At 51.8% G+C, this 13,441-nt stretch overlaps 1 protein-coding gene across 8 annotated transcripts in view; it reads left to right on the top strand.

Moving 5' to 3' along the window:
- TEX35 (testis expressed 35) overlaps positions 1–13,441 on the top strand; it is a 53,591-nt gene that overhangs the window by 9,824 nt on the left and 30,326 nt on the right. For 7 of the 8 annotated variants that reach the window (XR_012331437.1, XM_019918660.3, XM_073804006.1 and 4 more), the window contains one exon: positions 5,617–12,968. The gene's annotated coding sequence lies outside the window, so the exon portion shown is untranslated. Of the gene's footprint in view, positions 1–310; positions 12,969–13,441 lie in introns of those variants that run through there. The other variant, XM_019918656.3, reaches the window with a different exon arrangement.

Below are 13,441 nucleotides of genomic sequence, written 5' to 3'. Positions count from 1 at the left end.
GGGGAGCCAGGCTGACATGCAGAAACAGTCACTGCTTCCCACTTTGTCTCCCCTTCAACCCCAAAGTCTGGGCACCTCGGGGAGAGGCACCCTTCCCACAGGTCTGTGCCCTGGACGTGCGTGGAGCCTGGTGCCCTCCTGCCCAGGCGGTGGCAGAGGGACAGTGCAGAGGGACAGTCGCAGCCCCGAGGCCGGCATGGCTGCAACACAGGACAAGACAGCGGGTGGAAAGGCTCCCCTCCTCTAGAAGAGGCTGCGCCTGGCAATTAACGAGCAGACGGGGGGGGGGGGGGGGGTGCGTGGCCCAGCCGGGGCTGGTTACCGTGGGAGGGAAGGGAGGAGGGCCGCAGACCGACAGCAGGAGAGCTGAGACTCCTGGGCCCTCAAGGCCCAGAGGGACAAGGGGCCGAGGGGAAGGAGAGAAGAGGGAGGACCGAGGAGGGACAGGAGCTGGCAGGTGTGGGCCAGGCTTGCTGCGCTCTCCTCCCTGCCCACGCTCTCAACAACCACAGTGCCGGGGGGAGGCCAGCACGATCCCCATTTTACAGGCGAGAAAGCTGTGGCTCCAAGAAGGAAATGACTTGACTCAAAACTCTAGGGTAGGGCTTCCCTGGTGGCGCAGTGGTTGAGAGTCCGCCTGCCGATGCAGGGGACACGGGTTCGTGCCCCGGTCCGGGAAGACCCCACATGCCGCGGAGCGGCTGGGCCCGTGAGCCATGGCCGCTGAGCCTGCGCGTCCGGAGCCTGTGCTCCGCAACGGGAGAGGCCGCAGCGGTGAGAGGCCCGCATACCGCAAAAAAAAAAAAAAAAACCCTCCAGGGTAGGAAGTAGCAGGGCAACAATTCAAGCTCAGATCTCTGCAAAGCATGAGGTGGGGGGGTGATGGGCCCCCAACTAGTCCTGCTTCAGTGAGGCCAGAAGCCACCCATCCCAGGCTAGGCTCTGGCTCCCCAAGTAAGTACAGACCAGAGGCCACGGCGCTTTCTCTGGGGGACCAAGAACATCTCTCTCTCTCTCTCTCTCATTCTTCCTTCCTCCCAGCACCCTGTTTATGCCCATAACTCTCTCCATTCCCCTAAGAGCTAAGCTGTTGGAAACCAAAGGCTGGAAGCCTCTTTTTTTCTGCCCTCCACCCCTTCATACCCTTCCTGAAGGGAAGGGCAAAGGGAAAGAGGAAAAAATGCTTCATGCCTCAACAATAATGTCCTGCACAATATTCTCTTGTGCAGTGATGGCCTCAGATGACTTCTTCCCAGTGGCAGAACCCGTGTGTGCCAGGGCCACTCTCTGGGGATGGAAGAGAACCTGACAGTCCCATCCCGGAAAACACCACCCCTGCCAGGCCCCTCTCCCCCAGCCATTCACCCAGGTGTCCTCAGTCTCTTGACATAAGGGCCCTGCTAGGCTTCCCTCTGGGAGCAGAGAGAACTACTGGGGAAGCACAGTGAGTGTGGAGCGAGGCACAGTATCCTCGCACCCTCACCTCCCCCAGAGCTGCTCCTGGCACTCTGGGTTGAAATTCCACGTGCATTTCTCTTTTCTCCCACTAGTCCGCGAGCCCCTTGAGAGCTGGGACTGCGCCATAGTCACAAAGCACTCACTCCATAAGTACAGCAAAAGCTCTCAGTGAGGAGGAGGTGCGATGGTTTGTATGAGGAGGGATTGCTATTATTCTTCTCTTTGGAGTCCCACTCCTACCTTAGACTCTGTCTGGTCTATGGAGATCTGGCTTACACGAATGAATGAGGGGCCTTACACTGGACATGGAGGGCCAGTGATGAGGGGAGAGGGCACAGCCTTGCTGCCCGGGACACCAGTTTCGCCCAAGTTGTGTGAGGAAACCCAGGCTGGATAAAGGGAAGAGAGAGAAGGAAGCAGCTGGCTTCATGAGCAACCCAGGAACAAACACTTGGTTTGCGTGAGCCACAGGAGGCAAAGGGGTTCGTGGAAACTCCCTGTAGCATCTCTTCCCATCCCCCAGATTAGGAATGCTTTTCCACCTGCACACAATACACCCTTAGGTACATACGTGTCTACAACTTAAACTTTCCCACAATCTCCCAGGATAACTAGATCTGTATCCTCGGAGTGGAAGCTGCATTTCCCACACTTGCCGTATTACTCGGACACGCTCTCAGCACCCCTGAGAGCAGACAGGTTTTCTTCCGCAAAGTGAGCTGCTAACGACTTTCTGGGCTCTTTGTTAGAGATGTGCATTGTGGATGCGATGTCCAGCCGAGCACAACTCGAGAGGTTTTTCTCTAAGCCTTGATGCCTGTGAGATAATAGAAAAAATATATATTGGTCTCTGCCCCCAGTACCTGGCACAGAGCTCCTAAAACCCTTGTAGTTTCCTGAGTGACAGGAGTGTCTTTTTTTTCTGATGAAGTGACTCAGGGTGGGCGCCTGGATTGGGGCCAGTCTCTAGAAAGACCAAGCTCTGTTGAGAAGCTTGGAGTTTTCAGCACCAGCCTCCTGTCCTTCAGAGTTAATGATTGCTCAGGCCTACGTAATGAAGCCTCCGCAGGGACTTCCCTGGTGGTCCAGTGGTTAAGACTCCATGCCTCCACTGCAGAGGGCATGGGTTCGATCCCTGGTCAGGGAACTAAGATCCCACACGCCACGTGGTGCAGACACAAAAAGAAGAAGAAGGAGAAGGAGAAGAAGAAGAAGAAGAAGAAGTAGTCTGCACCAAAATTCCAAAAGCGTGAGGTTCAGAGAGCTTCTGGGTTGGTGAACACATGCAGACATGGGGAGAATGGTGCACTCAGAGAGGGCATGGAAGCTCCCTGCCCTTTCTTCATACCTCGCCCTGTGTCTCTGTCCCACCTGGGTATTCCTGGTAATCTGGTGAGTAAAATGTTTCTCTGAGTTCTGTGAGCCACTCTAGCAAATTAATTGAACCTGAGGAGGGGGTCGTGGGAGTCTCCAATCTATAGCTACTTGGTCAGAAGCACAGGTAACAACCTGGACTTGGGGCTGGCATCTGAAGCGGGGGGCGGGTAGGGGGTGGAGAGCCTTGTAAGACCGAGCCCTTAACCTGTGGGATCTGACACTAGCTCCAGTAGTGTCAGAACTGAATTAAATTGTAGGACACCCAGCTGGTGTCACAGAGAATCGCTGCTTGTAGGTGAAAACCCCCATATGTCTGGTGTCAGAAGTGGTGGGTGTGGTATGACATGGTGTGAGAGCAAAGGAGAAACACAAGGGGAAAGGCTGGGGGGTGGTTTTCCTAAACAATTCCTTATCTGCGGAATGAGGGTAATAATAACTATTTTACAATGCTATTATGAGGATTAAATGAAATCATCTTTGTAGTGGCTTTGATACACTGCACAAATTCCAATGTGCAAGAAACATTGCATCATCTATTTGTCTCTAAGTCAACTTAAAAATTTTAAGGTGCATGCACAATACAATGCACCTATTTTAAGTGTACAGTCTGATCGGTTTCGCAGAATGTACATACCAGTGGAACCACCACCACAGTCGAGTCATAGAACATTTCCAACACCCCAGGATATTCCCTGCTGCTCTTTGCAGCCATCCCTCCCCCACCCCAGCTTCAGACAGCCACTGATCTGCGTTCTGTCACTATAGATTTGTTTTCTAGCCTTTCATCTGAATGGAACTTCACTCAGTAAAACATCTGTAAGATTTACCCATCTTGTCCCATGTATCAGTAGTTAACTCCTTTTTATTGTCCAAGGGTCTTCCACTGTAGGAAAATACTACAAGTTGTTTATTCATTCTCCTGCTGGCAGATGTGGTATTGTTTTCCAGTTTGAGGCCATTATGAATGAAGCTGCTGTGAATATTCATGAACAAGTCTTTGTGTGGACATATGTTCTTATTTCTTTTGGGTAAATGCCTAGGGGTTGGATTGCTGGGTCATATGGTAAGTGTATGCTTATAAGAAACCGCTAACTCTCTTCCAGGGGGGTTATATCATTTTCCACTCCCACCAACAATGCATGATAATTTTCTCAGCATGGACATGAACTGTTGAAGACAATTATGCCTCATGGGGCCATTCCTGCTTGAGGGAAAAGTTCTGTTACAGCTAGCTTCTCTAGATCCCCACACAGCTGGGGAAGCAGTGGAGCTCCTGGGGCAGGTCACTGGAGCCTCCCTCGGACGCTTCCTTGGGTCCCTTGCGGAGAGCCACCCAGGGTCCTTTGCTCTTGGGCACCCCTTAGGGGGCAGCACACCGTACTGGGCAGCCAGCCCTGCTTCCTTAATCCTGAAGAAACATTTTTCCTGGAACCTCATGGGGAACATGAACCCTTGGATTCTAAACTACAGCTGCTCAAATTTTTCATTTATTTTCCCCCCTCTGTTTAAGTGCTGTTTTAATAACTGATTTTTTTTTTTAAATTATGCTTTATTCCTTTAAAAGTAAATGTGTTGGAGCCTGTGCTCCACAGCGGGAGAGGCCACAACAGTGAGAGGCCCACGTACCGCAAAAAAAAAAAGTAAATGTGTTGGCCAGTAAGAACATGAAAAGATGTGTAATATCACTAATCATTAGGGAAATGCAAAACAAAACTACAAGGAATCACAGGTAGCCAATGTCTTCACACCTGCGCTACCCTGCCCTTCCACAGGGAAATCATGCCGTAGCCCCACACGTCCATGCACCTGTCTGGCATTAACCAAGCAGTGTGACAGGCTAGGGAGGCAGGAGACTGGAGAGGCTGGGGGCATGCTCTGAGCTGAGAACGAGCTCAGAAGGGGCCGAGACGGCAAGGGAATCTGAAAAACAGGGTGTTCCCTCCTGGCAGAGCAGGGCATCAGGAGGGTACGGACAAATACCCTCCCACTAGATGGGTGTCAGGAGACAAACACCACGAGTGAGCAGAGGAGGAGGGGTGACCTCTTGGCGGGGGCTGATTCATAACGCTGAGCAGAGAGAGAGAGAGAGAGAGAGCCCTCTTCCTAGAAGATTTTGCCCTGAAACCACCAGCCACAGCAAGTGGCGTGGGAGAAAGCTCTCCAACAAAGGACAAAGGGAAGAAGGAGGGATCTGGTGTCCAAAGAGCCAGGGGCGAGGGTCTGAGGCCAAGCCGGAGGTCAGTTACCATGAGATCAGGCCTCACGCGCCACGACTCAAGGAAGGAAACAGGCTGTGCCCCAGAAGATGAGGACATGGGTCAAGAAAGCAGCAGAGACAGGTAATATGATAGTTACTTTTACATGTCAGCTTGACGAGGTCACAGGGTACAGCTGACCCTTGAACGACGTGGGTGTTAGGGGTGCCGACCCCCGGACAGTCAGAACTTTGCATATTACTTTACAGTCAGCCTTGGTATCCACGGTTCCACATCTGGAGATTCAACCAACTGCGCATAGCATAGGACTGCAGTATTTCTTCTGAAAAAATCCTCGTATAAGTGGACCTGTGCAATCCAAACCCGGGCACAAGGGTCAGCTGAATTTGGTTAAATATTATTCTGGGTATATTTATGAGGGTGTTTTGGATGAGATTAACATTTGAATTGGCAGACTGAGTAAAGCAGATTGCCCTCCCTAATGTGGGTGAGCCCCATCCAATCTGCTGAAGGCCTGGGTAGAATAAAAGGCTGAGTAAGAAATAATCCTTTCTATGTTTTACAGCTGGGACCTCAGTCTTCTGTACTCAGACAGAAACTTCCACCATGGGCTCTCCTGGGTCTCCAGCTACAGATGGGAGATTTCGGGGCTTTTTGGCCTCCATAATCATGTGAGCCACTTCCTTAAAATAAATCTCTTGATTGTTAGATAGATAGATAGGTAGGCAGATATTCTATCGATTCTGTTTCTCTGGAGAACCCTGTTTCTCTGGAGAACAAGTAACCAAGTGGAAGGCAGAAGAGAAGGCCTGTTGAGTGTCTGCAGGGCCTGGCAGGGAGCAGCAGGACAGAGGCCAGGTAAGTTTACTGAGTGGCGTCAGCAAAAGGAATCTCACTGACACCAGGTCGGTACTGCAAAGTCTCCTTTGTGTGGACTTTGGGGCTTCCATTTTTCCAATTCTCTGAGTGCTGGGAGCTGAGGGAGATCCACGTACAAAACCCAAGGCTTGTTACATTTATGGATATCCCATTATTTCCCAAGGCAGGAACCCACAGGACCTCTGAGAACGGGCGTGTGTTACCTGCAGACACTGCGACGTGATGCAGTATCAGCCTGACACACTCACAGCTCGGAGGACACCTTCTTGCTCTACGTTGTTGGAGGATATGTAGATCTAAGTCCAGTCCCAGCTGCTGTGTAGAGTAACAAGGCCACGTAAAGGTGAACGTGGGCCAGATGGAGCAGATAGAGAAGGCTGATTTGGTATGTAATACACCTGCTGGGACAGGCTAGCAACTCTCTCTGCTGGAAGGAAGACCCATTTGATACACGGGAGACAGGTAAACACTCACCGTCCAGGGCTCAGCATGGAGGGGATGGTCCCACTGATATGGGGGGAGCGTGTCATCTTCAGAGACCCAGGCAGGCACTGGCGATGGGAAAGTTTGGCATGTGGTAGGTAGCATTCCCCCTCACCCCCCACCCCCGCCTCCTGCACTGGGTTTAGAGAAAAAATTGTCTAACGTGAAGGGTACTGGGAAGCTCACAAGGCCAGGTTAACATGGCAGAAAGCCAGCTCTGAGAACTGGGTCGTGCACCTCCTCTGGGCTCTCGGCACCCTGAGCCTACTTACCATATTGTAAGCGCGATTCTAATGATGCCCTGTCAGCCCATCAATGATGAGTCCCTAGGGCCAGGGCCACGCCAGGTGTCTTTGTGCTCCTGGTGCCTAGCAGAGTGCTTGGCACACAGTCAGGCTCAGTAAACGTGTGTTGAACCAGCAGGGGATTCGCTGTGGAGTCCCCTGCATAGTGACCCAGAGCTCCTGGCTAAGACCCAGCCTGGCCCTGAGCCTGGATAAGGGTGACCTGCCAATGAGTGGTGGCGTGGAGAGCCAGGCCGGCCCTGGGATCCACGACTCTCTGCATGGCTTGTTATTGTCACAGGTTTTATTCTGTCACGAGAACGGGGTTGCTTTGTTTGGATCAAGAATTAGAAATACGTCAACGCTTATGTTTAGAAGGCTCGGCAAGCGACTGTGGTCTGCTTCTGTGTTCGGCTCCACCCACGTTGTCTTTCCCAGACAGTGATTTTTCACACGAGTTTTGCCACCCAGAGGAGCGGTGTCACTTACGCCTCCTTCCTCAACTTCAAGTGGAGCCCAGGGCCCAGAGGGTTCTTCTCAAAGTGTTAGTCTGTCACGTGGCCCAGGGACACCCCAGAGCCATGTGGACAGGAGCAGGGGGTGGAGCGGGGAGCTGCCAGTGGCCCCGAGGAACAAGGTGGGGGTGGAGCCCGGGTGGACTTGTGGATTCAGTCTCCTGAGCAGGGGAACAGGCCTGCTGGAGAAAGTGCTCCCTGCAGAACCAACATACAGGGCGACGAGCCGGCAAGCTCTTGTGAGGTAAAGGCCGTCATCCGAGGTGATGTATCTGCACCCAAAAAAAAAAAAAAAAAAAAATGTATCTGCACGATGTTTGGCTACAAAAAACAAGCCAAGTGAAATCACTTGTTGTAAAAAATGATGAGGGGCTTGATAGTAAGGCATCAGATCTGCTTTCATCATGGCCACTAGTTAAAATGACCAACCCTGAGAACCCACGAGATGTCACCAAATAGAAGTCCCCAACATTTCCGTAGGCCATGTGCTTGTGGGTCACCAGGCAGGAGTTACTGCTGCACGTGTGTGACTTTCCAAAGACCTACAATTAGCGGGAACACGGGGCCATCTCCATTCACCGGTCACGTTCTTAGTTGCAAAAGGAATCCACATCGGCTGGTTTAATTGTTGGGAGGGCTGGAGAAAGAGGCTGAACTCCCAGCTTCTAGGACAGTATTCAGCCCCTCATCAGAGAACTGGCTGTTTCAGAGCCGGTGATTTGCTCTACCTGCACCAGCAAACAGGATGCCTCAGCGGAATTTCCCCACGGTGAGACTGGGAGCTAAACGAAAACCAGTGTTACATGCAGACTGTCCACGTGGATCTGGATATATGGGGTGTTTTTCAGTTCTGTTAAACCTAAACTAAATCAGAACAGCCAAATATTTTGGCATGAAATGCAAGAGGTATGTGGAATCCATTGAATTCAAGATCCAGAAAAACAAGCAACCCATTTATACGCATTCTATACATGCTTTTTGCCAACAGAGGAGAAAATCCACAGCCCTGTTTAGAGCACAGACATGTAACAAGAACGAAGATGCAAACCTCTAGAAACGGCCTAATTCTTAGTCTTTAAATGCACCGCAGTCGTCCAATCTGGTGGCCTTTGCCAAGAGCTATTCTCACCTTGTCTCCACAGTGGCTCTCAGAATCTGTGTCTGGCTCCTCTGTTTGGAGACTGGTTTAAACAGCCTTCTCCAGCTCACTGAACTCTCCCAATGGAGCTCTACAAGCTTCCTTGCTTTTATCACCACTCACAGCTCCAGGGCAGAGATGCTTTCCCCAGCCCAGGCCCTGGAACGCCTGCTGAGGGCAGAAGATTCACACAGTCTGGGCCATTCTTCACCTAGACTCAGCTCTGAGATGCTAATGATCCCAGGGGCAGAATGGCCAAGAGAAGGAAGTTAATCAGATATGAAAAAGGCACCAGCCAGGCTGACCCCACAGGAAGCCCTCCAGTGACCAGTATCCCCAGGTTCTGGAAAACGTTGGTCCAGCCTGGATTGTTGTCCATGTCTGGCAGCGGGGGCCAGCTGTAGGCATCCCCAGGCAGGGGTCACGTTCAGGGGCTTCGTGGGACTAGACACAAAGGTTCCTCTAAGGAGGTTATGGACTTTCAGCCAAGAGGACAGTGGCGGGGCCATCTCCCAGTGAAGGGGCTGACAAAGGTCAGACACCTTGGTCAGGCCCTAGTGCTTCTTGGAGGGCTCAGAGCAGCAAGAGAAGCTTCAGACCAGACCCACATTCTGATGCCTGCAGGAGGGGAGCGAGGTGTGCAGGGCCTTCTGCAGAATGGGACTGGAATAGATTGGAACTGTTGTGTTGCAAAGCCCTGGACCAACAGGATCATTATCCCAATCTCTGTCTCAACGTCCCACCCACTGGCCATTCAGGTGACAAACAGGTAGATCCCTAACCTGAATTCTGCCAGTTCACATTTGTCAGGAGATTTCATCTCAGCTCGAGAACCTGGTGTAATTTTCCCTTTCAGACCTTGTTGGCTACCTCCCTTTTGTACCAAAACCAGAACCCCAAACCAAGCTTTCTTACGAGAGGACTTGATAAAGTGAAATAGGAGAGATGAGATGCTTTAGGAAGGTGTGGCAGAGATTGGTTGCCCGCTCCTTAAACCTATTTCCTCTTATTCTTGGGAGACACGTGGCCACACATCCCAGCCTCCTTTCTGGTTAGGTGTGGCCTTGTTAGTCTGTAGCCAAAGAAATGTGAGTGGGAGGGATGCAGGCTGCTCCCAGGACTAACCTATGGAATCCTCCCATCTGTGATCCTCCATGGACACCATGCAAATCATAGCCCCCCAACAAGGGCAATCCAAAGAGGCTATTGCACCAGTTTGATTGCTTCAGTGATAAATGGGAATTTGGAGGTGTCAGAGGTGGAGAGGAGGCTACAGACTGGGATAGCAAGTGTAGAGAGCCTTGGATCAGGGAAGCCAAAAGAGGCAGGAGTATAACTGCCATCATCCTCTACTTGGGCTGCATCCAAAGACGGTAAAGGGACACCAGCCAAGTAAGGAGGCCCCAGGAGCTACGTTTGGCCGGACAGGGGAGCCTCTGATGGTTGGTGGCTCTTTATTTCTCACAGCAGGCGGCACTGTAACAGTCGGCTGTGGGAACAGTAGCAGGTTCCCCTGGGTCCTGGGAGGCCCTGGCAAATGCGTCCCTGTCGTAGAGAACACACAGGAGAAAAAAGCCTGCGATGCTCAAAGTCTTTGCTCTGACTTTTAACTTATCGTAAGCTGTATTGCGGTAGCTGGAGATTTACCATTCATTGTTCAGAATATTACGTTTTGTTCCTGAAATAGAGGCACTAGAAGTTCACATGATAGAAATTCCATAGAAACAATATAATGGGACTTGATTCTAGCCAAGATCTAATACACTGTTTATAGGAATGATCAGAGATTACGTAGGAACCAATGTGTCAATGAGAAAAGATGTCTGAACCCTGCACAGTGTAGAAGTAAGGTGTATAAATCAGTTACGTGGGACAATGCAGTAACCAATCATATAAAAGTCCCGTGAGAGGTGCCCTGGGGCTAAGAACCGGCCAGCGGGCCCCTGGGCGGCAGCGCTAGACACCGCAGTGTGTGGCAGGGTGTTCAGGGGCCAATCATCGAGGTCACGTGTGGCAAGCTGTGTCGTGCAAGGTTGACTGGAGACCACGGCCGTCAGGACTCTGGGCACCTTTGAGAATCAAAGGGCTTTAGAACACTGGGTCCCCTGTAGTCAAATGGGCCCCTCAGCACAGATGACGTTCTCTTCACCTTCTCTGGGCCTAGATGTGAGTCTAGGCTGAGCCCGGGCTTCATTGTAAGCCAGACCCTGGAACTTTGTACCTCTGGAATCACAAGGGGCCAAACACAGAGGCCTAAGGCCATTTTTAATCCTCCTTCCCTGGACTCCACCCCACACACAACATTGTCTTCATGAAACTGAAAAATCAGGACCCCTATAAAGAAAAGGAAATCAAAAAAAAAAAAAGAAAAGGAAATCCAAATGCCATCAACTTGGGGAAAAGAGACACATGACTGCTTCTTTCTCTATGTTGGGAATCTCCCCTTTCACCAAACTCCATTGGAACATCAGAGGGCTCTACGGTCCTTGCCCTGGACCAGTGGATTTTGCCCTGAAGCGGGGTTAGGAAAAGCCTATCTGATATTCTCCAGGTAAGAATGGCCTACGGGGCTTCCCTGGTGGCACAGTGGTTGAGAGTCCGCCTGCCAATGTAGGGGACACGGGTTCGTGCCCCGGTGCGGGAGGATCCCACATGCCACGGAGCGGCTGGGCCCGTGAGCCATGGCCGCTGAGCCTGCGCGTCTGGAGCCTGTGCTCCACAGCGGGAGAGGCCACAACAGTGAGAGGCCCGCGTACCACAAAAAAAAAAGAATGGCCTACCGCCTGCATATAACAAAGTCATACCACAGCCACTTCCACATCACAGTGCTGTTTCCACCTAGGGCCTCACGCAGTTGCAAAATCTTAGTGAAGAAAGTAACAGACTCATTTATTTAGGTTCATTAAACATATTCCCAGCCCTTCCAGAACATACTGATGACAACAATGATGTACTTGAGGACACGAATAGCAAGTACTATACGAAGGCACAAGCCTGGAGCTGTGGGTCTGTAGTTAAATTTCTGTCCAAATGATGATGATGATGATGATGATGTGTGTGTGTGTGTGTGTGTGTGTGTGTGTATAATTTTCTACTTTACAAAGCAGTTTTCACAATGAGACCTTGATTCCTTTCACACCCAATTTCCTGCTATATGGGCCAGTGGGCTCATGTGACATGCGTGGCCAAGAGGAGACTCATTTAACAACTGCTCAGCCAAGCAAAGGACACTTCGCTGCGGGCCCAGGAGGAGTTCAGCCCCAAACAAAGACGAGAAGGTGCCCATTTTCGCAGAGCTGGTAAATGTTGAGAAGGAGACCATCATTTTCACTGTAGTTTCCTGCTCAAGCCTATGGGAACTTTGGAAACCTGTGGAGAAAGGGCCCTCCTGCCATGTGGCCAGTGGATCTGGGAGGACCGAGCACAGTGGTCAAAGGACCTTAGCTTTCCAACCCCTCATTTACAAGGGGGAGAGGAGCTTGGGAAGCTCCCCGCCACTTTCTCTCCTCCCCTCCCCTCCCATCTCTTCCCCTCCCCCACTGAACAGTGACAGACGTTCTCCTTTGGTTGTGATGGGCTGAGATTGAAGGCTCTCACCAGGTTGGGAGCTGCAAAATAACCCCCTAGGAAATGCATCAGAAATGCTGCAAGTGACTCTGAAGAAGCTCCAATGCTCAGCGCCTCTGGGAAGGACAGGCATAGGCGCAGGAAATGGGAAGGTGAGGGTGATAAGTCACGTCCGGGGTGCGGACACGCACTTCATGTGCAATTTGCATCATTTCCTGTACTGTCTGTTCTAGGAATTCCCAAGTTGGCCCTTTCTGTAGCAGGTAGTAGAGGGAAGAAGGCATGCCCAAGGATAAGAGGAAAGAGAATTATTCAGCGTCCAGTTAGGCTTGCTAACCTGAATGCTGAATAATTTTAGGTCCCAGGGAGGCTACATCCCTTTGACTCTCAAAACACAAATCATAGTTACCCTCAGGATGGCCTCAGTATTCTTCATCGCCCGTCATCTGGGCTTTTCACCAACTGCACTGTCCACATACTGCTTCTTGCCCTAACGCTCTTCCAGGATAGTAGAAAAACCAGGAGAAAAGAATGGAGTTGGGTGTAGGAGGGGAGAGGGGACAGAGCCAGCTGTGCAGTCAGGCCTGGGCATCAGAGATCGTCCTGCCGAGACTGGCACCCCTCCCCCAGCACAGAGAGCCCCGGATTAGCACAGTACGTGCACCTTGAACCGGAGAGACTTCAGGGCATCCCAACCCAAAATAGCTTTAGGCTCGAGGAAGGGTCAGGAGAGCAGGTGTGTGGGCTTCCAGGAGAAGCTCGTTGTTGAGGGCAGACACCTCCTCCTGGTCTTTGGGTGGGTCCCTCTGGGAAAGGAGCCGGCAATTTTTGCTTCTCCTGGGGCGTGCCTTGTGCTTGGCTGTGGTCCTTCAGGGTGGGCTTTCCAGGACAGCCCCTCTCCCCTTGCAGGAGGGAGACTTCGTGGCTTTGGAACCCGACCTGAGGTCCTCTTCTCAGCGGCCGAGGCACCCCAGGCTCAAAGTTGCAGCGACACTGCGGCCAGCATGCAGGTCCTGGGCATTGTGACCTCAGCTGTTCCACACACAGAGAGGTGGGCATCCTGCCCTCACCTCAGCCTGTAACCTGCAGTGGCCTGGTCCCGGGGGCCCATTGTGGGGAGGTTGGGAAGTTGAAGAACACTCTGGCCTCCTCCATCATGTCGGCCAAGAGGGCAGAACTGAAGAAAACAAACCTGGTAAAGGAGAAACGTTGCTGGCCAATGTGGGGCCTCTTTGAACTCTCACTGGATGGAGTTGGGGGGTACAGAGAGTCCCCAACGAACCCTCGGCTTTTCTTTCTACCTCTGAGCATGACGTGGCCTCTCAGGCGGGAAGGAGGGTGGGGAATGGACCCCTGGGCTTGGGGTGGGAAGGACCCCTGCCAGGAAAAGGAGCACCGAAATGCCCCACCCCTATCCCGGCCACTCCGGAGCCATGACCCCAGCCAGGCCCGCATCTTACCCACGTGTTTAAGGCACACAAGAACCTCATCAGATAAAGGTAATTATCATCCACAATTTACAGA

Source organism: Tursiops truncatus, chromosome 1, assembly GCF_011762595.2.
Source record: "Tursiops truncatus isolate mTurTru1 chromosome 1, mTurTru1.mat.Y, whole genome shotgun sequence".
Lineage (NCBI taxonomy): Eukaryota > Metazoa > Chordata > Mammalia > Artiodactyla > Delphinidae > Tursiops > Tursiops truncatus.
Note: the sequence above shows the minus strand (reverse complement) of the source record. Positions and strands in the feature narration are given on the sequence as shown.